This window comes from Sturnus vulgaris, chromosome Z, assembly GCF_052056855.1.
Source record: "Sturnus vulgaris isolate bStuVul1 chromosome Z, bStuVul1.hap1, whole genome shotgun sequence".
NCBI lineage: Eukaryota > Metazoa > Chordata > Aves > Passeriformes > Sturnidae > Sturnus > Sturnus vulgaris.
The window spans coordinates 29,243,859-29,267,027 of record NC_142283.1 but is presented as its reverse complement, the minus strand read 5'-3'; positions in this window follow the sequence as shown (position 1 = coordinate 29,267,027).

Genomic DNA, 23,169 nt, shown 5'->3' with positions numbered 1-23,169 from the left:
AGAAGTGATTTAATTCCTCTTCTGACAGTGCTTTTCCTCTTCCTCTCATGCCTTCAGACTCAGCTGGTCTCTTGCATGTGTTTATTTGCCCATTTTTCCTCTATGGTATAATTTCAAAGATAATTGTGTCCTCCATGAATCATAGAAGCCACAATTTAATGGTCTCCAGTTGCTATAGGACTTGTGAAAGCTGGCAGCCAGGTGGGATGCAGCTTTTACCCACAGAGCCTGGGTTATAACTCCTGTCCTGCCAATTCTGGGCTGGTTCTTAATGTCCACTTGCCCAAGGACAAATGTGCAGACATGATAAAGAGCAATTGTCTTTGCCAGGAAGCTGAAGATCTAAATCTGTTCCAGTGGATATTCATCTGGATTTTTAATATTTTTTTTTGTATCTGGATAAGTAAAGAAGAGGATCATCATACATAGTTGGAGTACATGTGATATGCTTTGTATACTGCTTGCATTTGCCCATTCTAGACTTGTTGAAGAAGAATAAAATACTTTGCTAAGCTGCTGCAAATCATCCCCTGTATATACCCTGCAGACCTCATAGTCTTGTCTTACCTTCCCTCTCACTAGACACCAGCCATCTCCTAGATCACCACACTTTGTGTATGTATGTGATTTAAATCTGGACCACCATACAGGTTGACATGATTTAGTAAAGCCTGTATTATGCATAACAGACTGCAGATTGACAGCTTTGCAGAAGAATCTATGTGTGTGTGTATGTGTGCATTTCCACATCCTGCCATAAGTCAAACATACGCATTCAGCCTCTGCTACTCTTTATAATACTTCTCATAGTGTATTCATTTTACTTTTGTCTTCCTAAAATATACGCTTCATGCCACCTTGTGGCAAACGTAGTGAAGTGCTAACCCTGCCTTTCACCAGTCTCTGGTCTCCAAATTTCTGCAAAACAGACACTTTTCTGTGAAGCCTTTTTGTCAGAATCCAAAAAATTTTAAATAGTACATTTTTAAGAACTTAATTTTGATTTTATTTAAATGGAGAAAACATACTATGAGGTTTACCCAAAAGTATTTAGTAGTTATTTTCAGATATTTAGTTAACCAAATTTTATTTATTTTTGAGGAGTTGAGTTTTTGCATTTGTCAAATGAATTATCTTCTAGTTAAATATTACAAGTTTTATAGATCCTGATACAGGATTTTAAAAATTGGTTGCAAAGATGATCAGGTCTTACCATCTTATATCAACAATAGGCAGTGAAGACTTTGTACACAAAGTATCAGGAGCCTTCACTAACCTTTAACAGGCCTTATGCATGATGCAATCCACATAAAAATCCACATAAATTTAAAAAAAAATTAATTTGATTAATTAATTAAAATTTCTTTCTTTCTTTTTAACTGGCAAAACTCATGAAGATGATGCTGTCTGTTATTGGAGTCAGTAGCTCCAAGGAAGTTGGCAATTTTCCAGCTTCCATAAAGGCATAAAGATTATACCTCACTTTACAAATCCATTCTTGAAACTGGCATGCTCTCCATTGTTTGTTTCCTTTCTTTCTTTTTTTTCTCTTGGAACTTTAAAAATTATTTCTCCTCTTTAAATTATTTCTTTTTTTTTTTTTTTTAATAAATATTTTTAAAGTTTGTTGTGTGCCTACTTTTGCACCTTTGTACATGCCTACAACCCTCCCAGCCTCCATGTGACTCCATTCATGCTGAAGACCATTCAAAATTCAGAGGTTAGGTCCACTTAACATCTTAGTAGCTAATCAATCTTCTCACTGTCCACTTGATAAATCTGCAAGGATGGGTGTAATGCACAATTATTTTGACAACAGTTGTTACTTTTTCTAAAAGCAAAGCCAGAAAAGCTGCCAATATTCTCCTGACTCATTAATAAACTAGTGGTAGTAGGAAGATCCAGACTTTGATCCCATCTTCTTACAGACCATCCTGGTTTGAGACTAGGCCTGTTTTGGTGTGGAGACAGTGTCTGCCTTCCCTGTGACGCTGTTTCCCTGTACAGCAGAGAATGGGCTAGAGAGAGTGTCAGAGCAGAAGCTATGTATTTTCTGGCGGTTAATGTGTCCTTATTAATGGGAGAATCCGGAAAAGTATACACATGCTTCACGATGGTTTCTGTATTTTGTGCAGCGAATGAATGGAAAATATGAAATGGTCTCCTAGTTGACTCATTTCTATTCATACTTATTATGTCTGATCCCAAATCCATTTATAAAAATCACAGAAATATTTTCCCTCGTCATACCTGTTGTGAGGCTACCTTTGTGAAATATTGTCACATTAAAATGTAGAGTGGTGAGATAAAAATGTTGTTTTGTGATACTGTGAATCTATGTACTGAGGAGCTGTTTCCAAAACTCCTGGATTCAGAAGGATGTCTACAGACCTTCCTTTTGGTACTATCTCCACTGTAACAGCTGTTCAGCTGTCAGAGCTGTAGACAGAAGAGAAAATTTTGCTAAATAGGCTTCCTTTGGGCTTAATTTTATAATGGAGAAATCATCAATGGTGGAAAGAAACTTGGAGTTTGTGAAGCTTGTTCCTGAATTTGAAAGATTCAGGATTTGGGAGCAGCTTTTTCTGGTATTATCTGCATCCTTGCTTGAATCATAGCATTTATTATTGAGAAAGAATGTCCTTTATTTGTGATGATTCTGTTTTTAGAAGATCCATACTGTAAAGAAAGTATTCAGTTTCAAAACTCAAGCTTTTCATTTTAAATGTTTAGTAGTTTCGGGATTTTTACTTTAAAATATTTTAGACTAAGTTGAGTTCTGAGATGTATTTACTATTAAAATCAGAATGCCATGTAACTATTAATCATGCTAAACTGAATGTTTGGTTTGAAAAATAACTGCTAGTGCTGTTTAACTGAGAAAACATTTAAACATATACTTGAAGCAATCTCCTGGACAATATGACCAAAGGACAAGTTTAGGGTTGCAGTCAGTAATATCTAACCACATGCTCTAGAGGTGATGATGAACAGTCAAACAAGGAACAGAGATAAAAACAGTTTAGAAGGTATGTGGCCATGATCTGCACTGGGTTTGGTTGTCCCTGTTGTTACTCCCTGTTTCCCTTAAGGCTTTTCCCCTAATACTCTCCCTTTCACTTGAATGGTCTTTCTCATGGGAGACAGTCCTCCATAATTTTCTCCAATCTATAAGTCCTTCTCATGAGCTACAGCTCTTCATGAACTTCTCCAGTGTCCTTCAGGAACAGGCTGCTCCAGTGCAGGTCCCCTGTGGAGTCACAGGTCCTACCAGCAAACCTGCTCCAGCATCAACTCCTTTCTCCCCAGGGCCACTGGCCCTTCTAGGAGCCTGCACCAGTACAGGTTTCCCCAGAGGGTCATAGCCTCCTTCAGTAAGCCCCTTGCTCTGCTGTGTACCCCCATGACTGTGGGGCAACAGTCTGCCTCACCATGTTTTTCCTCACAGGATAGAGGGAAATCTCTGCACTAGTGTCAGGAGCACCTCCTCTTGCTTCTTTACTGACCTTGGTTTCTGCAAAACTGTTTCTCTCTCAGATTCTCATTCTTCTCCATGGCTGCAGTTGCTATTGCAGTTTTTTCCTTTTGGAATGTATTATCTCGGGGGCAGCACCATCATCAGTGATAGGCTTGGCCTTGGCCAGTGGCAGGCCCATCTTGGAGCCAGGTGCCCCTGGCTCTGCCATGCCATAGCTGCTGAGCCTCCATAGCTGGCTTGGGCACATGGTCTTGTATAAAAACGTGGATGTTCACTGCCAAAAGTTACAAGAAAATGCAGGATTATGAAATCCAAATGACCTAGGAGTCATTAAGCTACAAAATAAAGTAGGCCATGACCTATACTGGAAGCCTAGGAAGAGAACATGTTACACAGCTTTTCTGATAAGGTTGGATCATATCCTGCCAGACGAAGTAGGACCTGACTTTGTTCTTGGGTCGCAGTGATACTGAGGACCATGCTCATTAATTTTACTTCTGCATCCTCTCTTTTCATGTTTATCTCTCCTTCTTACTAGCAGTTTGCAGAGAAATCCTGTGATTATTTGTGGCTGTATGAAGTCCCTATTTTATGCAAAGTGTGTATTTTTATCACAAGACCTTTCCAACATACCATGGCAATAGCTCCGTTGGTGGTCAGAGCATGGTGCTAATAATGTCAAAGTAGTGGGTTCGATCCTTGTATGAGCCATTAACTTAAGAGTTGGAGTCAATTACCCTTCTGTGTATCCACCAACTCATATGATTCTGTGATCCAGCAAAAACACTAGAAAGATGTTTAAAGTATTTGAAATGGAGTTTTCTAAGAGAATTAAGATTTTTTTAAATTATACTTCCTTTTGGTTTATCAAAGGACATCCTTTATATTTCAAAATGGTAAGATATATACTCTGATTTTATATCCAGAAATAAGTTGTTAGTCTTTTTGCTAAGCAAGGGATGTTGGAGAGCTGAGATCTTTTATTAGACTAATTTGTAGTCTGGAAAAAGAACAGTACACCAGATCTTCCTTAGCTTGCTTTCCAACCTATATTAGAGCAAGTATTTTTAGAAATAAAGGGACTGTGAAGCAAGATCAGTTTTGTTTCAGGCCATCTCTTTTACTTCATCTTTCTGAGATAAACTAATAAGCACATCTAACCTGCCTTTATTAGTGAGATAAGCATTTCAGCAACGAGAGTGGTTGTTGTACAGATCGCATAGCCATGCTTCTTGCTTTATTCCTGTCCCCTTCTTTTTGCTGGTGTGTGCTGTTAAAAGGTGAGGACATGGGCACTTTGCTTAGCAGCTCTTTTGGGGGGTGGTTTGACACAGCTTGCCCCTTTGCCCACTCAGGCAGGACACCCCGGCTGGCTCCGGGCGAGCCTGTGCCACGAGTGGCCTCTCTCCGGAATCTCCACTGAGAACCCGAGGTAGAGGTGTGTAGCTTTCCCTACCAGGCTGTCAGCTGGTCCGAGGGAGAGCGAAGAGCTCGAGGGAGAGCGAAGAGCTCGAGGGAGACCTTCCGTAGATCCAAAAGAGGGTTTATTGGAGAAGGATAGGTTACAGGTCCGGGTTCAGGGAGGAGGAACCACAGAAGGCACAAAAACCACCCATGCATGAACTTAAATACGGGGGAGGTTCTAGGGGAGGGTACAGAACATCAAACAATTGGGGTAACTCGGGGGAGGTACACAAGGCAGGGAAAAGTATACAGAAAACTAATGAGGGAATACATGGGTGGGAACACTATTACAACAACAAATCATACATCCAAGAGGGGATAACTGACATGGAACATTATAGAAATATGGGAGGGGCTAAGGAGGATTGACAAAGGCCTGGGAGAGGATTAGGGAGAAGGACAGGGGACAATCTGGAAAGTGGATTGGGACTCAGGATGATGGACTGGAGAAAGGTGGGAAGGGAACAAACCATTTGATCCTGAACTCGGGGGTGTAACTTGGGGATAAACCACTTAACTTTAAAACAGTCTTAAACTAAATTGCGCACCGTAACAGTGGTCTACATGGCATGCAGAGAAATGCAGGGTACTCACTACTTCAAGTCAGTCTTCATGCCCAGACCAAAACCAAAATGTCAGGAGGAGTGACAGCAGGTGTGAAGGTGCTCAAACACAAAAGGACAGTGTGAGGTGGTCTACTGACTGTTTAAAGAATTTTTAGTGTCAGATTCTCATCACATTCACAGGGAAGAATTTGTTCTTAACATCCAGTCTAAACCTACCCTATGTCAGTTTGTAGCCTATCACTACATACCCTTGTAAAAAGACCCTATTTCCTTATTTTGGCCAATTAGAATTCAGGCACTGAGCACTTGTTGACTACCAACCAACCCTATGGGACACAACCTGAAAACATATGACAATTATGCAATGATGGAATTCTATATTACATGAATATGCATGGGGACATGTCAGATTTGTTGTGGACAGTTTGCAAGGCAAGGCTACTCCTCTTCTGCATTTATAACAAATGTGTGGCAGATGACAGCACTTTATCAGTGCTTTCCACACAGGAGGCAGCCCCTGGCAGTATGCTGGGTGCTCATAGGATTCATGCATCACTGTGCAGTGATGCACAGTATGGTCCACAGAAGGGACTTTTGCATGCTGTCTCTGAAAGATCCTATGTCTGCAGGCTATTGTAGTTGACAGAATTACTCTTGCGTTCCCTAGATACATTGTAAATGGTACATTCCGTGACCCCTGCTGTGCCCTGTATCTTGGTCCCTCTCCCCTCCTGGCCACACAGAGCTGGCTGGGATCCAATTTCTCCCCGCCCCCCCTTTCCAGACCCTAGAAAAGGTCAGGACCCGCTGACCTCGCTCTCTTATCCCGTTCTCTCTTTTTTCCCCCTCTCTTTTCCCGCATCTCTTTTTTCCCCCAGATCTCTTATCCCGCTCTTTCTTTTTTCCCCCCCTTTTTCTCTTCTCCCGTTCTCTTTTCCCCCACACACACTTTTACCCTGTTCTTCCCCCTCTTTTCTCTCTCTTCCCCCGCTCTTTTCCCTTCCCTTTTCACTCACTACCCACGAGAAATAAACCTGTAACTTTATCAGGGGAAAGAGCCTCTTTTGATATCTTATCTACGTCTTTGTGGCTAAGGCCCAGGGGAATATTACCCTAACACCTGAGCTAGACCGGAGGAGGGTGAAAGACTCTGTTTTGGCCGAGAAAAAGCCGTTACAAATTACTATTGGGTTCCTCTCAGGTCTGCTGCTTTTAAAAAACAAGAAACCAACCTTTATAGTGTTTTGGGGGGTTTTATAGGGTTACTTTTTTGTTTTCATTTCTGGGGTATTTTTTGCATATGTGTGGGATTCTTTTCATATAAGGATCATATAACAACAGGAGAGGGTCTAGGCAGACAAGTAAAATTGTAACAAATGTCATTTGTGCAGCAGTATTTGTACTACTTAAGTTGTGTGGTAAAATGTGTGTGCAGCTCATCTTTTAATGAAATCTGACATGCCAGAAGATGCCTTTTTCTTTTTTTTTTTTTTCCAACCTATGTAAAATTTTCCCTTTTCCAGGCTCTGGATCCAAAGCAAGCAGATTCATTTCCCTGCCACATCAACTCAGCAGTTATGCATCAGGAAGAAAAGACTTGTCTCTGTCCTCAGGATGATTTGGGGCTATCACAGATAGGTGGAGATGCAAAGTAACATTGCTTAGGGGTCTCATTCACACATGTTTACTTCTCCATACAGGCTGGGTTCGAACCAAGCAGAGATCCCTGGATTCAGTTATGGAGCTAGGCATTTAAGAGAAACATGTAGTTTCTCTCTGCTTTTCCAGGAAGCAGACTGCCAAACTGGTCAAATGGTATTTTTCTATACAGAAAGTACAGTAACAGAGATCTAATCACAGTATGTATGTATATAAATTAATATTCCTTGGTCTTCTCTAATGCAGTTGGAATCTCAAAGGTTATCTAAAGGCATCCTTACAAGAGAGGAGATACACAGTCCATTAACCCAATTCCGAGCAGACAGAAGTGTTTTCCCCTGGCTCTTATCTGCCCCAAAGTCAGAAATATGGAATAATCACATATTTTAGGTGGGCTTTAGTGAATCTATACTTAATAAAGGAGGTAGAATAAACATTTGTCCTCCTCCTGTGAGCTACCAGAGAATCTTTATGAACATTCATACCTCCTTGGCTCACCAGATTTATAACAAGGCATGTTATGGATGGTGAAATGGGATGAAGTGAGGCTAATGACTGGTACAGAGATATTGTTGTGTTGTATTGCACTGTTTTGTAAGTTGCTGTTCATGGTTGTTATGATATCTTCCGTTCTCCCCCATCGGGCTGTGACATGGTCAAATCCTTCCTTTCACCCCTCCACATCAGCAGCGTCCCATTGGTTGCAGGTCTGTTCCTCCCCTTTCTTCAAGTTTAAAAATGCCCACCATCTTCTCTTTCTCTCTCTTTCTTCTCTCACTATGTGGATGCTACAATAAACTGTGGGCCATTTTTCCCAGTGGAGAAAAGAGCTTCCTTTAGTCTTTTACCTTTGTCCTTGACGGAGTCTTCTCCATCCCCCATGGTCTAGAACTAGCTGAGAGGATCTGGGGAGAAGAGGGATCCCATCAATTGGCATCCAACACTGGGCCTTCCCGTGGGGCTTTCCACAAGGTCAGAGACCCCGTGCAGTGGCTAGGAATCCACGAGTGGATTATAAAAGCCCTTGGACAGTTGGTTACCTTGCAGTCAATAGGCTGCTTTATTGTGCATCAGCACCTATGAGGACGAGACCAGCAGCCTGCGTTCACCCCAGGGGTGGGTTGGTCTGGACATAAGTACTTTATCTGCAGCAATTACAGTCAGGCAAGGTCCCCAGGAGGGGGTGACTACTTCTCACAAATGTTAGTGGGGAGCCCGTAAGTCCCAGGCAACGCCACGGGTTTGGTGCAGTGAGTTCAGGTCAGTGTGCGGAGCCGGAGTTTGCACGTCACCAGTGGTGAGCACGATGTGCTTTCAGAAAGTTTGGCACCAGGGGCGGTGGGCTGCACACGGTCTCTGCACACAGGGACCAGCTGCATGTGCTTTCAACGGTGCATGGCAACCATGGGCCGGGGCAGTGCTCGGGGGCTGCGTGTAGTTTCCGCATGCCAGGAGTGGCATGAAAGTGGTGGCTTCGGCTGGTAGTGGTGCAAAGCAATGGCGCTGGCCAAGCGCAGGGCAGCATGGAGCCAGGTGGAGCATGAGCCAGCGCGGCAACACGGAAGCTGCAACAATTCAGAGCTGCAAGTTGCGGCAAGTGGCACACAAGCTGCAAGCAGTGCAAGCTGTGGCAGCAGCACAGCACCAATGGAGTCGCATTACAGGCATCAGTTTAAAAGCTGTATGGCATGTCGGCGCGGTCTCTCCTCCTACCCCAGCATCATGCAAGGAGGAGAAGACACCAGACCCATCCCTACCCTGGTTGTGAACAATTTAACTGCAAAGAAAGGTAGATTTTGACTGCATAGATTGCCTTTTAACATCAGGATGGGCATTAAACTCTCTTCGCAGAAAAGGAGTATATATTCCCAAATTCTGGATATCTTGAGTAGTGGGAATGTTACAATTTCTAGGAAACAGTTAAAGTGGTTTGTGTGCTGGTTATCTCTTCATTTCCCTCACTTTACCCTGCAAAATGTAGATTCTGTCTCTTCCTGGGACAAAATCGGAAACCTATTGACTCAAAGTAGAACAAGCAGACAAAACAGTATCCAAACTGTTATGAATGATGTTCTATTTATCCAATTTATCCAACAACAAAATTAAATTTAGCAGCAATTTTTAATAGTAACAATTATATAAATGAATACAATCAAAGTATTGGAAATTAATACAATCAAAGTATTGAATGTATATATTGTTGGATATTAAATTTGGGAGTTAGTAATTTAACATAACTGAGGGTCGTATAAAGCATAAGCAAAACCGACTGGGGAGGGCCCCTCCCGTCCAGGGGTATGAGGAGGGACTCGCCCTTCCTCATCTACTAAAGCATCAAGGCTAACAATCCTACTTATATACTATGTGCTGATACATATTAATACAGAATTTTCTAGAAAACTCCTCCTAGTTTCTATTCCTAAAATCTACATCGCTATCCTGTATGGTGCATGCTCTACTAATGGTTAGAAGTCTCTGGTAGTTGTGCGCAGACTAACAGAGTATCTTCCCTGCACCCCTCTGCCCCTGTTCCTGCACCTTGACTTCAGTGTAAAAATACCACCCCCCCACCCACATGGCAGCTACCGTGTGGTGGGGTTCCAAGATGGACCCAGGCATGTGGCCGATCCTCCGTTTAACCTTTCTTCTTCCCACAATCCCTTTCACCCACATGTCCGCACCGCCAACCCTTTCCCATCCCACAATCTCTTCCTTCCCTTGGCCACTCCTTCCTCCATGTTCCCACCCTGCATGACAACATCATGCAACCCCACCCCCATGTGTTGCAATCCTAGTTCCCACGGTTGCTCCTCCTTCCCCAGCAACTCCACCTCCTCTCCTGTTAATGTTTCCTGCGCTCTCCCTCCCAGTCTCGCTGGAGGGTGGGGGGCCCACCTCCTAGCTTTCACAATGGCTGGTGTGGGGCGGTGCACTGCCGGTTCCCATGGGGCATGGAAGGGCACCCCTATCCCACGGGGTGGGGTTTGGGCCGCCTCCCCTTTCCCACGGGGGTGGGGGGGGACTCCATGGGGATGGACCCTAGAAGGGGAGATCCCGGGGGGAGGAATCCTGGGGATCAAAACCAGGAAGAAGAAACCATACTGTCAGCCGCCCCTGTTATATATACTGGTAGGAGAAATGGGACTAGAAGTTATCAGCCTCTCTCCTACCAAAACAAAAAATAACTTTGTAAAACCCAAAGGGAGTTTGGCCTAGGCAGTGAGATTTTTAAAGGAATGATGAAAGCTACCCTAGCATCCCATTAATTAGTCCCAGGCGACCTCCAAGATCTCTTCCAGTGTCTCCTAACCCCCTCAGAGTTTGACCTGTGGGAAAGTACTTGGAAGAGATCTCTGAAGGGACTCCTGGGGGAATTTAAACAAAGCACTCAGGGTGCAACAAATGCAGATGGGAATGACATCACCTATGAACATCTATGCAGTGAGGGGGAGTGGGCTAACCCCGAGGAACAAGCTCAGCCGTTATCCAAGGTCATTTTAGACAAAATCTGTGGAGTGGCAGAAAAGGTTTTTAGCCAATTACCAACGATTGAAACTCAAGGTAATTATATTAATATTAAACAATATCCCTCAGAGAGCTTTTTACAGTTTGTTGACTGTCTTCATGCACAGGTGGAGAGGCAAGTGGAAGACCCGGTGGCACAGGCAGAACTAATTAAGGAGATGGCTCAGAGAAATGCCAACAAAGCCTGCCACAGGGTGACCTTGGGACTGCCTATCGATCCTGCACCTACACTAGCACAGATGATTGAAGTGTGTGCCAAGAAAGCAGAACTATTCAGTGCACCGGAGAGAAAGCCAGGACTGGCAAACCAAAAAACTGTAGCAGCTGTAACAGCAGAAGTAAAGAGGCAACAGATGTCGCCAGAGCAGCTTCCACATATCATCTGCTTCCAGTGTAGGAAGCCAGGACACTGTCAGAGACTGTCCTCAAAGGCAACAGCATAAGAAACGCTAAAAAGAAGGAACAACCAACTAAAAAAAACCCTAAGACCAGAGCACAAACCCACCTCTGATAAAAATGCATGCCATGATATAAATGCAGTGGACTCCACATTGGGAAAAGCCTCTCTCTTAACAAAAAAGGGGGAGGACTCCAAAGTGGGGAAAGCCTCTCCCTTAACAAAAAAGGGGGAGGAAGGGAAGCAGGATATGGTTCAGCAGGAAGATAAAAATGAAAATTGTAGTCACAAAGTTAGGCAGCCTCACTGGTGCTTCAAGCTCATGACTACCAAAAACTTTCTTTTCAGGTCTACCGATTGGACAGTCATTGGAGTAGACCTGTCGGACAACTCACAGGACGTGATGATAAACCACACAGGACTGGACAGTGAGTATTTTGTTACTGGGGATACCGCACACACACCCATGGAGATGGAGGTGGCATCCCATGACCATTAAGTGAGACATAACTCACCTCATTCTCCAGGTGCATTGCCCTCAGCCATCCTTCTATTTGGCCAAGAGGCAAATCCTCGCCCAGACCATTACCATTCCAGTGGAGGTCCCAGCAGATGAAAAAGCACCTGACGTCTACTGGGCAGAAGTGGTTGGCGAGGACAAACCCATTATGGGATGCAGCCTAACCTGTGGAACAGATCATCTCCATGTGGAAGAGTTCCTTGACATGGGGGCAGATGTGACTATCATACCTGAGAGGGTGTGGCTGTCACAATGGGAATTGCAACCCGTAGCTGGCAAAATCCAAGGTGTAGGAGGGGTCAGATTGGCAAAGATCTCAAAAAGCATTGTACAAATTGAGGGGCCTGATGGAAACTTGGCCAGTGTCCATCCTTTTGTCACTGATTACAAGTGTCCTTGTGGGGGAGAGACACTATGTCCCAGTGGGGGGTCAAATTAGTCAGCCCTAGACTCCCCAGGATTTTTAGAGATGGCCAATGTGGAGCACCCTACCCACAAGTTAACATGGCTGGATGACACTCCAGTCAATGGCCACTACGTAAGGAAAAGCTTAAGGCACTTAAGGAACTTGTGGAAGAGCATTTGGCCAAAAGCCACATAGAAGAGACAACCAGCCCTTGGAATTTCATGGTCTTTGTGATTGAGAAGCCAGGGAAGGATTAAGTGGTGACTCCTTCATGACCTGCAGGAAATAAAGTAATTGAGGACATGGAGTCACTCCAACCAGGTATGCCTTCTCCAGCAATGCTTCTCCGAAATTGGCAATTTGCTGTCCTGGACATCAAGGACTGTTTCTTCAAATTCCCCTACACCCAGAAGATACCCTGCAGTTTGCCTTCTCAGTTTGTAACATCAATCAAGAACCCCCAGTGCAGCGCTACCACTGGAAAGTATCACCGCAGGGCATGAAGTGCAGTCCCTCCATCTGCCAGTGGTATGTGGCCTCATTGCTGTCCCTGGTGTGTGCTCAAATACATGGATGATGTGCTTGTGTGCCCCTGATGACTCTATACTCCACCACACACTTGACTTAGTGGTTAAAGTTTTAACCACTGGATTCCAACTGCAGGAAGACAAGGTCCAAAGGATGCCACCTTGGAAGTACCTGGGCTTGGAGGTCACTGCATGGACCATTGTTCTGCAGAAATTGGAAATCATTAATGATCCCAAAACCCTAGTGGATCTCCATTATTTGTGTGAGTCTTTAACTGGATCAGGCCCTGGTTAGGCCTCGCCGTCGAGGACCTAGGCCCTCTCTTCAATTTATTGAAGGGGGAGAGAGAGATGATCTCTCCCAGGGAACTGACCCCAGAGGCAAAAGCCGCAATCCAAAAGGCACAGAAGGCTTTGGGTGAGACGCAGGCTCACCATTATCATCCCAAGCTGCCTTTCAAATTCATTGTCCTGGGAAAGCTGCCACACTTGCATGGTTTGATATTCCAATGGATCGAAGGGCATAAAGATTCACTTTTCATCATAGCCAGGGTAAGACTGCATGAGCTGACTGGTTGTGACTTTGTGTGTATTCACCACTCAGTCAAACTTTCTGAGGAGGCAAAGAACTCTCTCAAGAAGTTGACCAAAGAGATGTTCAAGCACCTGGTCCAGAGCAATGCCAATCTCCAGTTATCTCTGGACAGCTACAGTGGACAAATATCAGTCCATGCCCTGTCACACAAGCTGTTTAATGAGGAATTCCACCTCATTCCTTGTGAGAAAAGGAGCCATAGGCTGCTCAAAGTTCTCACAGTGTTCACTGATACGTCCAGGGCATCCCACAAGTTGGTGATGACTTGGAGAAATCCCCAGACTCAGCATTGGGAAGCTGATGTTGAGTTTGTTGAGAGGTTGCCCCAGGTCACTGAACTGACTGCAGTTGTGAGAGCCTTTGAGAAGTTCTCGGAGCCAATTAATTTGATAACTGACTCAGCCTACGTGGTGGGGGTAGTGTCCAGGGCGGAGCAGGCAGTTCTCAAAGACATCGAGAATGAGCATCTCTTCAGGTTGCTCTCAAAACTAATTTATTTACTTTCACATAGAGAGCATCTGTTCTATGTGATGTATGTAAGGTCACATACCGATTTGCCAGGTGAAATTGCAGAAGGGAATTGTAAAGCAGACTCCCTTGCTGCCGCAGTCAAAAAGACATCTCCCAGACATCTTCCAACAGGCGAAGCTGAGTCACCAGCAATACCATCAGAATGTGCAAGGTCTGCTCCATCAGTTCCAACTAACATGGAGTCAGGCCTGGGCCACTGTGGCTATCTGTCCCAGTTCTCAGCTCCAGGCCATGCCATCGCTGGGTATTGGGGTTAACTCCCACAGCCTTGGGAACTGCAAAGTGTGGCAGACAGACATAACACACATTCCCAGTTTTGGTTGCCTCAAATATGTGCATGTGAGCATTGACATGTACTCAGGTGTGGTTTATGCCTCTGCTCACTCAGGAGAAAGGGCTGTGCATGCCAAACAACACCTAGTGCAAGCCTTTTCAGTGCTAGGAATCCCTTGGGAAATCAAGACTGATAAAGGCCCAGCATATAAATCCAAGGAATTCCTAGAGTTTGTCCAGCAGTGGGGAGTGGAACATAAAACTGGCATCCCCCCACTCCCTCAGAGGCCAAGATGTGGTTGAGCGTGTCCACCAGTTGCTGAAGCAAGTCCTGGCAAGACAGAGCAGTTCAACAGTGTGGCTGTCGCCACAACAGAAGCTCTGCAAAGCCATGTTTACCATCAGTTTTCTAAATTGTTCATTTGAAAATATGAGTCCTCTAGTGGTACGTTACTGTAACAGCAGTGATCAGTTTAAGTGGTCTCAGCATCCACCAGTCTTAATTAGGGACCCAGAAACTTGGGAAAACTTGTTATCTAGGGGCATTGTTACGTATGCGTATCCACCCCTTCAGGCCCACATTGAATACCCCAAAAGTGGGTAAAACCTTTCATCCCAAAAAATTCAACTCCAGCAGAAGGGGATGAGAAGCAAGTAGGAGTTGTTTCAAAAAGAAGACGCCTCTGGAAAGAGGAAAGAAAACCTACCTAAGATCTGGTTCCATTCCAGCAGACACCCTGACTTTTAATATGCTTTAAAATGCTTGGTTTTGCTTTTTAGAAGAAATCTACCTCCCGCTCAACCTCACGATGAGCCCCATCCAAGATTTCATCCTGTTTGCACTGAGCAAACTGACAGCTGCATGATGACAGATGCATTGTCCCTCAGCCACGCCAAAACATCTAGGTGACCGTGGCACAGACACTCCACTTGTCCACTGAAGCAGCAAAAGACCCTATATCTACCTGCCTGGTAGGGATTACAAGAAAACCAGGCAGGCCACACTCCAAAATCATGCAGCCGTAGACTTTTTCCTGCTGCTGTATGGACACAAGTGCCAGGAACTTGAAGGATTTTGCTGTCTGAACCTGACCTCCAAGGCTCCCAACATCCACACAGCTCTCCGAGAAATTAAAAGCATGATTGGACAAGTGAAGCAAGAATCTGAAGATTGGTTCAGTGGACTCTTAAAGGCTGGGGAGTCTCAGGGTGATGGACTTGAATAGTTAAAACAATTCTGTCATTTCTTCTTATTCTTTTTCTAATAGTGTTGGCATTCAGAGTTCTACGGTGCTTAATTTTTAAAGCCATTAACAGTATAATCCAGATAACCACAGAAGTCAACCACATAATGATGATGGACCAAAAGCAGCCTAACTGGCCCGCAAATCATAAGTGGTGGACAAATTCATATTCTGAATCAGAATAAGTCCAACACATTTCTTTTAACTTTATTTAACAAAAAAGGGGAAGATGTTATATTGCAGTTTGTTTCGTAAGTTGCACTGTTCATGGTTGTTATGATATCTTCCATTCTCCCTCATTGGGCTGTGACATGGTCGAATCCTTCCTTTCACCCCTCCACATCAGCAGCGTCCCATTGGTTGCAGGTCTGTTCCTCCCCTCCCCTTTCCTCAAGTTTAAAAATGCCCACCATCTTCTCTTTCTCTCTCTTTCTCCTCTCACCATGTGGATGCTACAATAAACTGTGGGCCATTTTTCCCAGTGGAGAAAAGAGCTTCCTTTAGTCTTTTCCCTTTGTCCTTGATAGAGTATTCTCCATCCCCCATGGTCTAGAGCTAGCCAAGAGGACCTGGGGAGAAGAGGAATCCCATCAGTTATGAATCACAGAATCACTAGGCTGGAAGAGGCCTTTAAAATCATCGAGTCCAACCCATGCCCTAACACCTCAACTAAACCATGGCACCAAGTGCCATATCCAGTCTTTTTGTAAACATATCCAGGGATGGTGACTCCACCACCTCTCCGGGCAGATGATCCTAGTATTTTATCACTCTATCAGTAAAAAAATTTTTCCTAACATCCAACCTAAATTTCCCTTTGCACAGCTTAAGACTGTCCTCTCGTTTTATTGGTTGCTTCATGGAAAAAGTGACCAACCTCCACCTGACTACAACTACCTTTCAGGAAGTTGTAGAGAGTGAGAAGATCACCTCTGAGTCTCCTTTTCTCCAGGCTAAACCCCAGCTCTCTCAGCTGTTCCTCACAGGGCTTGTGTTCCAAGCCCCTCACCAGCCCTGTTGCCTCCTCTGGACATACTTGTTGTGTTGCATTGTTTAATGTTAATTTTCCTTCTGTGTTGATGGTTCATCCCAGTTTCGTTCCCCTAAGTTAAGTACATAATGGTTTTTCCCTTTCCCACCTTTGTCCTAGTCAGTCATCCTAAACCCCTCCCCTTTATCTGGAACCTTCCTTGTCCCTCACCCTAAACCCTGCCCCACTGGATGTCAATCCTTTGTAGCCCCTCCCTTTGTTCTAGAAGTTTCTGTGTCAAGCATTCCCTTTTCTATTCATGATTGGTTATATTATATGTATCCCCACCCTCAGTTTACTTTATTGGCTCAATGTATCCCTTTCCCCACCTTCTGTACCTCCCCCCGTTAACCGTTATTGGCCAGAGTTTTGTGCCCTCCCCTTGCTCCTCCCCCGTACTTCAGCCTGTGTAGAACCCCCCTCAAACTGCCTTTTGCGGTTCCCTCTCCGACCCTCCTGATCTGTTACCTTTTCCTTCAATAAATCCCTTCCCCCAGAACCGTAAAGGGTCTCTCTTGCGCCTCTTTGTCCCGCCCTGACGACTCGCCCAGGCGTAGCTGTTGCTACAGCTCTTCTGCGGCTCCCAGAGTGGTGCCGGGGAGGGGCCACTCACCGACGCAGGCTTCCCAGAGCTAGCCGGTAGCCCAGGTGAGGTGGGCAGTGGGTGGAAGAAACGTCACATACTCAAGTGTCTCAACGTCTTTCCTAAATTGAGGGTCCCAGAGCTGAACACAGCACTCAAGGTGTGACCTCACTAGTGCAAGGAACAGGAGAAAATGCCAAGTACAGGGGAAGACACAAGATGATCTGTACAACACTTATGTGGATGAATGCATACACTGAAATTGGAAGCATTTTCCTTTGCTTCCATTTTTGACTGTGATGGTGATGTTAACTAAGGAACAGAGGAAATGTTTCAGGCTTTCCTCTTATTCCAAGAGATTGAACTTTCCAGATATAGTTCTGAATCACTCACTGAAGCTACCAATAGAGTAGAATACAGAACATAGAGATTACAAAGAAGTTAAATACTAGGTAACAAAATTTGTAATGAGATTCATATGTTCAGACCAACGGATATAGTGCAGCTTAAGTCTGCATTTTTTCCCCTGAAGTTTCTGTATAAATAAATAACCTCATTTGACAACCAAATTGTTAACACACATGGATTTAAGTATCTCCCATGAGTTAATCTTGCACCCTGTGAAACTTTTATCTTGGTTTGAAAGACAGGTATTTGCTAAGAAAAGGCAAAAGCCCCTTCCCTGAGATGGAGAGTGCAACCCCCTCCCTTCCAATTATCCTATTTTTGGAATCAGGGTCTCTCAGGCAAAAGATATGGGAGGTAGGAATAACAGTTCTCTTCTAATATATCTAACAAGGCAAACAAAAGAAATAACAACAGCTATAAAAATTGACAACAAAACAGAAGAGTATAGCTCAGTTCCAGTCCCTTTTTGGCTGTAGACTCCCTCTCCCTGCTCAGTTACCGGTGCTGTGGGCAGGGCAGGTCCCGTGCAGTCGAAGAGGGCTGGGTGATGGCGGCAGTGGCCCAGGTGTGAGAGGGATGGAGGAGCAGCTCCCCCCTCATGGTGTCAGTCGTGGTGCTCGGCAGAGTGTCCGGAGGTAATAGGATGAAGCAGGAAAGCAGCAGTGTGATGTCTGACAGCAGGGAACGTGGCTCCTGGCGTTGGGATTGCGGGAATAGTGGTAGGTTGAAACACCAGCCAACTCCAACTCCAACTCCAACTCCACGAGCGAGCGACAGAGCAGGGCCCTGTCCTACCTCTCCTTTTCTGGTGTTCCCCCTCACTCACCTCTCCCCTGCAAGAGAAACTGTTACGCTAGCTATCTGAGCTAAGGTGTAGCCACAAATACTTAGCATAACAATGGGAAAAATTCCATAGAAAGAAAAGGCAAAAATTCAGCCCCCAACAACATTGCAAAAGAAGAATCTTTTTCAGCAGCATGGCAAAATTGTATTGAGAAATATAATGTTGCTGAGCAGGTTTGAACATGTGTTCTACTGGGACTGTTAGTTGCTGTTGCTTTGGACTGCTGAAGATATTTAAAATCACAAACATACTGAAGACGGAAACTAACACACCTCTCATTTGAAACTACATAAGAAGACCATCATGTGTGTCTTAGCATTATGCTAAATTTCTGTCACCTGCTTGGCTAAATCTGAGTAACAGGTGTGCTACCTCCTGTCTTTTTACCTAACATGGATAAGGGTTAAAAAATAGCAATTTAAAAGAGGAAAAGAGATGTTGTGTTTTAATGACCCATGTTACTTGCTAGCCAAGAGAAATTCCTTGCACTCTGGCAAAGAGACACACAGATATATTTCTTGTATTAATTGTGGCTGGTGCACAAAAGGAGTGCCAAACCATGTAGTGCTTCACTGGTAGAGGATGTTGATTTATCCTTCAGTAACAAGTTAGAAATTGTTGCAACTCCTCTGCCAGTCAAGGAAGGATCTTGCTACTGTCTAACATACAGAGTTGTCAGTAGTTTTTATCTTTGACACTGCAATTTATATCTCTTGGGAAAAAGGCCCACAAAGAAGGCAGCAGAGCAGTAACTAACATTAGGGTAGGATAGATTAAGGGAATATTTTGGCCCTTATTAATGGTTGTATGAAGCAGCTAAATTATGGAATACATGATGAATGTTGCTGACATATGTTTTCATTCATTAGGGCCAAACAATTCTCAGATCTTCAAGCCCAAGGTAATTGCCAGGGTTTGTCAGTGAGCCCCAGGTGGTTTAGTAAAGTAGTTTTTAAAATCAATTGATTCAGTGACCTCAGAAGTGATCCTCAGGAAGGTTTGCAAAGGGAGAAAGCCTGTTTCCTGCTGAGGAAACTGAGGAACAACAACAGAAGAATAATCCCAAATCACCCAACAGTTTCATGTCTCCTAATGTTAGAGCTGACAGGATGCTTTTAGCAATTTTTTCCCTGTATTTCCCTTCTTTTTACTTTTTTTTTTTTGAATTGGAAAAGGAGTAAACCTCCTTAGCATTCTACAGTTACATGAGTACATGAAGCAATAGCTGAGAAGTCCAAAATAATGAAGCATTAGAAAAGGGGACAAACTTGATTAATGTAACACGCAGTTTGGTAATTCAGCTAATGCCCTTCCCAGCCATCAACAAATTGTTATGAAACTAAACCTGAGTGATAAAATGCTTAAGAAATGTTTTTTTTTTAAAAAGTTGCTGAAGAACAAGAAGTCCCAGGGCAAGGTCTTTGGCAAAATTCAGGTACATCATCTCTCATATACAAAGCTGTTTATTGTAATCTACCACAACTGTTTTTGGTTTTATGCATGACTATGTGTAGTTCTATATGAAAATAAAGCATAGTTATCAATTCTGGCTCAATTAGATGAGTCTGAGAGAATTATAGAGTTTTTTTATCTCCCAGTGTGTGGGGTTTTTTGTCTTTGTTTTTTGTTGGTGGTTTTCTTTTTCTTTTTTTTTTTTTTTTTGTAGATGGATTTTTTCCCTCTTTTTAATCTGAAGGAAATTTCTTATGTACATGACAATATATCCACCAGGAATAGATTCCAGCATATGTACCTGAGTAAAACCATTAAATAACCAAAATGAAACATGTTTAATGCTATTACAAGTAATAGGAAGAAAAAGCAATCGTCTTTAAAGAGGAAAGTTAATATGTTTTTTGACTATATATTAAAATTATGACATTCTTATTGAGGGAGAGTGGTTAAGACAGATGATAATATTTCTGTAGGATCCAATGCAAGCACTTATACTGGTAGCATCTGAAATTAGAAAATAGAGGAAAAATAAGCATGTAAATTAGTCGCAGCTCATTGTGATTCGTGTTATTAATTTAATTACATTTCAGCAAATACTTAGAGGAGAATGACAGAAGAAGAAAATTAATGAGGATATGGTGAAAATGGGACACCATGAAAAGTTTTATGGCAATTCATGGGAGCTATGCTAATACTTACAATTTCCAGGCCATATTCATCTATGGTGTACTATATTAAACTACTGTTTCACTGAGCTTATTCATATTGAGGCAATCTGGTAATATTGCTGAAACTGTCAGTTTTCATTTCCAATATTTATAAGTTTTGAATAGCCCTTGAATTATGTGAGTTTGTTCATTTGTTTGGATTTTTTTGGACATGTCTATCGTCTGTAAGAAAGGAAGGCAACAATGAAGTGATTTTGAATATTGAGTGAAGCCAGTTTTGCTCATTAGCTGAGGGTTTATTGCCATCAAGTGGCTATTGTGTGTATTTCAGGACAGTGCAGATCTCAATTTGTGTACTAGTATTCATATGACTTCAAAAAGAAAGCATAAAATCAGCAGCTGTATAAAAAGTATTGAGTGCATTTAAAATATTCTGATATTATCTGTAAAATACAGATATCAAAATATCTTCTGTTAACATGTAGGATTTAGGTGCCATGAGATAAGGACACACATAAACAAAGGCAGCCTGAAGGTCCTGTTGACCTTCATAGTCACCAAAATACAAAGTGCAGCTTCCGTTATTTACAATTCTCTAGAATTGAAGCATAGTAGCCAAAAGTAAATATCAGTGATCATAAAATGAAAGACGGTAGTTGAGATCTTGAGGTGCTCTATGAGTTAGTTCTTTTTTATATGAGGATAGTGGATGTGGATAATGGTTGTACTTGATGATCTTAGAGGGCTTTTGCAACCTTAACAAATCTATGATTATATACGGTACATTATTCCTAAAGCTCAATTGGGTTTCTACTTCAGTGTGTTTGCTATCCTGTCTCTGGCACTTAAGTGCTAGTAACAGATGCTATTTTTTAATCTCATTGATATGTTTGTGTGTTTTACTTCACCAGTTACTTTTATGCATAGTGGTACTTCCATCAGAAGTGTAAGTTTTAGTGTAACTAAAGGTGTCACCTTGAGATTTCAGTTTCACTCTTCATAGGCAGAAATAAGTAACTCATATGTATGGTTGGTGATTTTTTCATGGCTTGTTAAAAGCAATCATTAACAGCTTCTTTGTAGTCCACCTTATTTATTCCATGTCTTTGTAAGAGAAAATTCTTCAGTAAAATGTTTAGATCAGCATCGTGGTAAGGTTGTATGCAAATGTATTTTAGAGGGAGGAAGAGTGTATTTCAGTGCAAACCCAGAAAAAAAATTGCACCCATTTCTATTGATGGAAAATTTTGGATGAAAATTTAACATGATTCTTGATTCAACCAAAAAAAGCAAACATCCTAACAATAGGAACATAACAAAAGGGGAAGACCCTTCTCAAGGTGACAATTCTAAAAGTTTGTTTACAAATTTTTATGTTGTCTCTGCCTGCTCCATGACATGTGTCTGTGGAAAATAAATAGAAGGAAGGAAATAAATAGAAGGTAATTTCCTCTTCAGTTATAGTGCTGATGCCATATCTAGCAGGAACCTTTGCTCTTCGGTGCTTGGTGATGTAGCTGTTTCGACTTTCCTTCTGCACCTTCCCAAAACTTTCCCTAAAAATCCCCATAGTAGAAACATATAAATACTGGAGTGTCTGTAATAAAGAAGGAACCTGCTAGAAGAAGCAGTGGTCTATGTCTTTTTCCAAGCTGCTGCATATCTGATGCTGTTATTAAATCAAAACCTTTAAAAAAGTGTTTTCTAATAATTTATTACCAGAACAATGGCAGATTTGAAATATTTTGAAACAGATGTTTTCCTGCTATTTTTTTTTAAAGCGTACACCTTTCTATCACACAGCACTTCCAGCAAACATGCTATCCCCTTCTCTACTATGGATTTCCCTTTATGCCTCTCATTCTAGTTATAAAGATGGGCTTAAAAAGAGTGTCTGCATTTCTCTAAATGTAGAAAAAAAAATCACTGTTTTGAAGTCCAGCCTTTCGTCTGTGCATATTTTACAGAAGGGTCAATATCTTGTAACCTGCAAGAGCAGCACCTTCAGCACCAGCTCAGCTGAGTAGGTAACTTGGTAACAGCTAAATGTGGGACCATTGCTAGGATTGCCTCTCCCAGCTAGATTCCACTCAACTCTACCTCTTTCACCATGGCAGCCAGGTTGATTTGCACCTCAGGACTTACCTGTATAGCTCATTATGGGCCTTGTTCATCCTTATAAAAGATCTCCTTTCATTGCCTGATGAAACACTTCTGGGGTCCTATTGTTTTTACTCCTAGAGAAAGCAGCAGGATTGTTGGTAATTATGGTACTTTTGTGTTTATACTAGATATGGTCTCCTTTTCTGTTAAAAACAAAGAAATATGCAAAATGCCCTTGCATTTCAGCTCCTACTTGGAATGTGGCTTAACCAAAACCAGGAGCAAGACTGGGTACCTGCTATGTCAGGTTTTGCGTTTCTGTGTCCAGGCCCTGCCCACGAGAGGAATGAATCACTGTAATAACTAGTGGGGGAGGGATTAAAAAGGAGTCATATGAGAGAAAAATTTGTCAGAGTAGATAGCCATTTCTAGATAGTAGAAAAGTACAATTAATGTGACACATTTTATAAATCTTTGAACTGATGCTGAAAGTGACACATTAAGTTAATTAGTCAATCACTGGGTATTGGCAGAATAAGTAATTCATTAAATGTTAAAGTATTAATTAATGTGTTGGACCTTAATAAGTGGGTAGTTGTGTATCTCCCAGTTTGATACTGTAGGTCTGTGTTAGTGCCTTTTACCAGTGCACTGAGGGCTAAACCTCTTTCATCATGGTGAAGAGCAAGACTTTCATGCTGCTGTAGCCTTCAGTACCTAGAGGTCATGCTGTTCCTCAGCAGAGGAGCAGGTTCAGCCAGCTGGTAGAGTACTTGGAGGAGCATTAATGCCAGCAGACACATTTTGAACAAAATATATTAAGACCTTGCTTGCCATTTGAAAGTGAACTTCTTAGGAGTTTTAGCCAGGGGAGCAAAGATGGATATATGAAT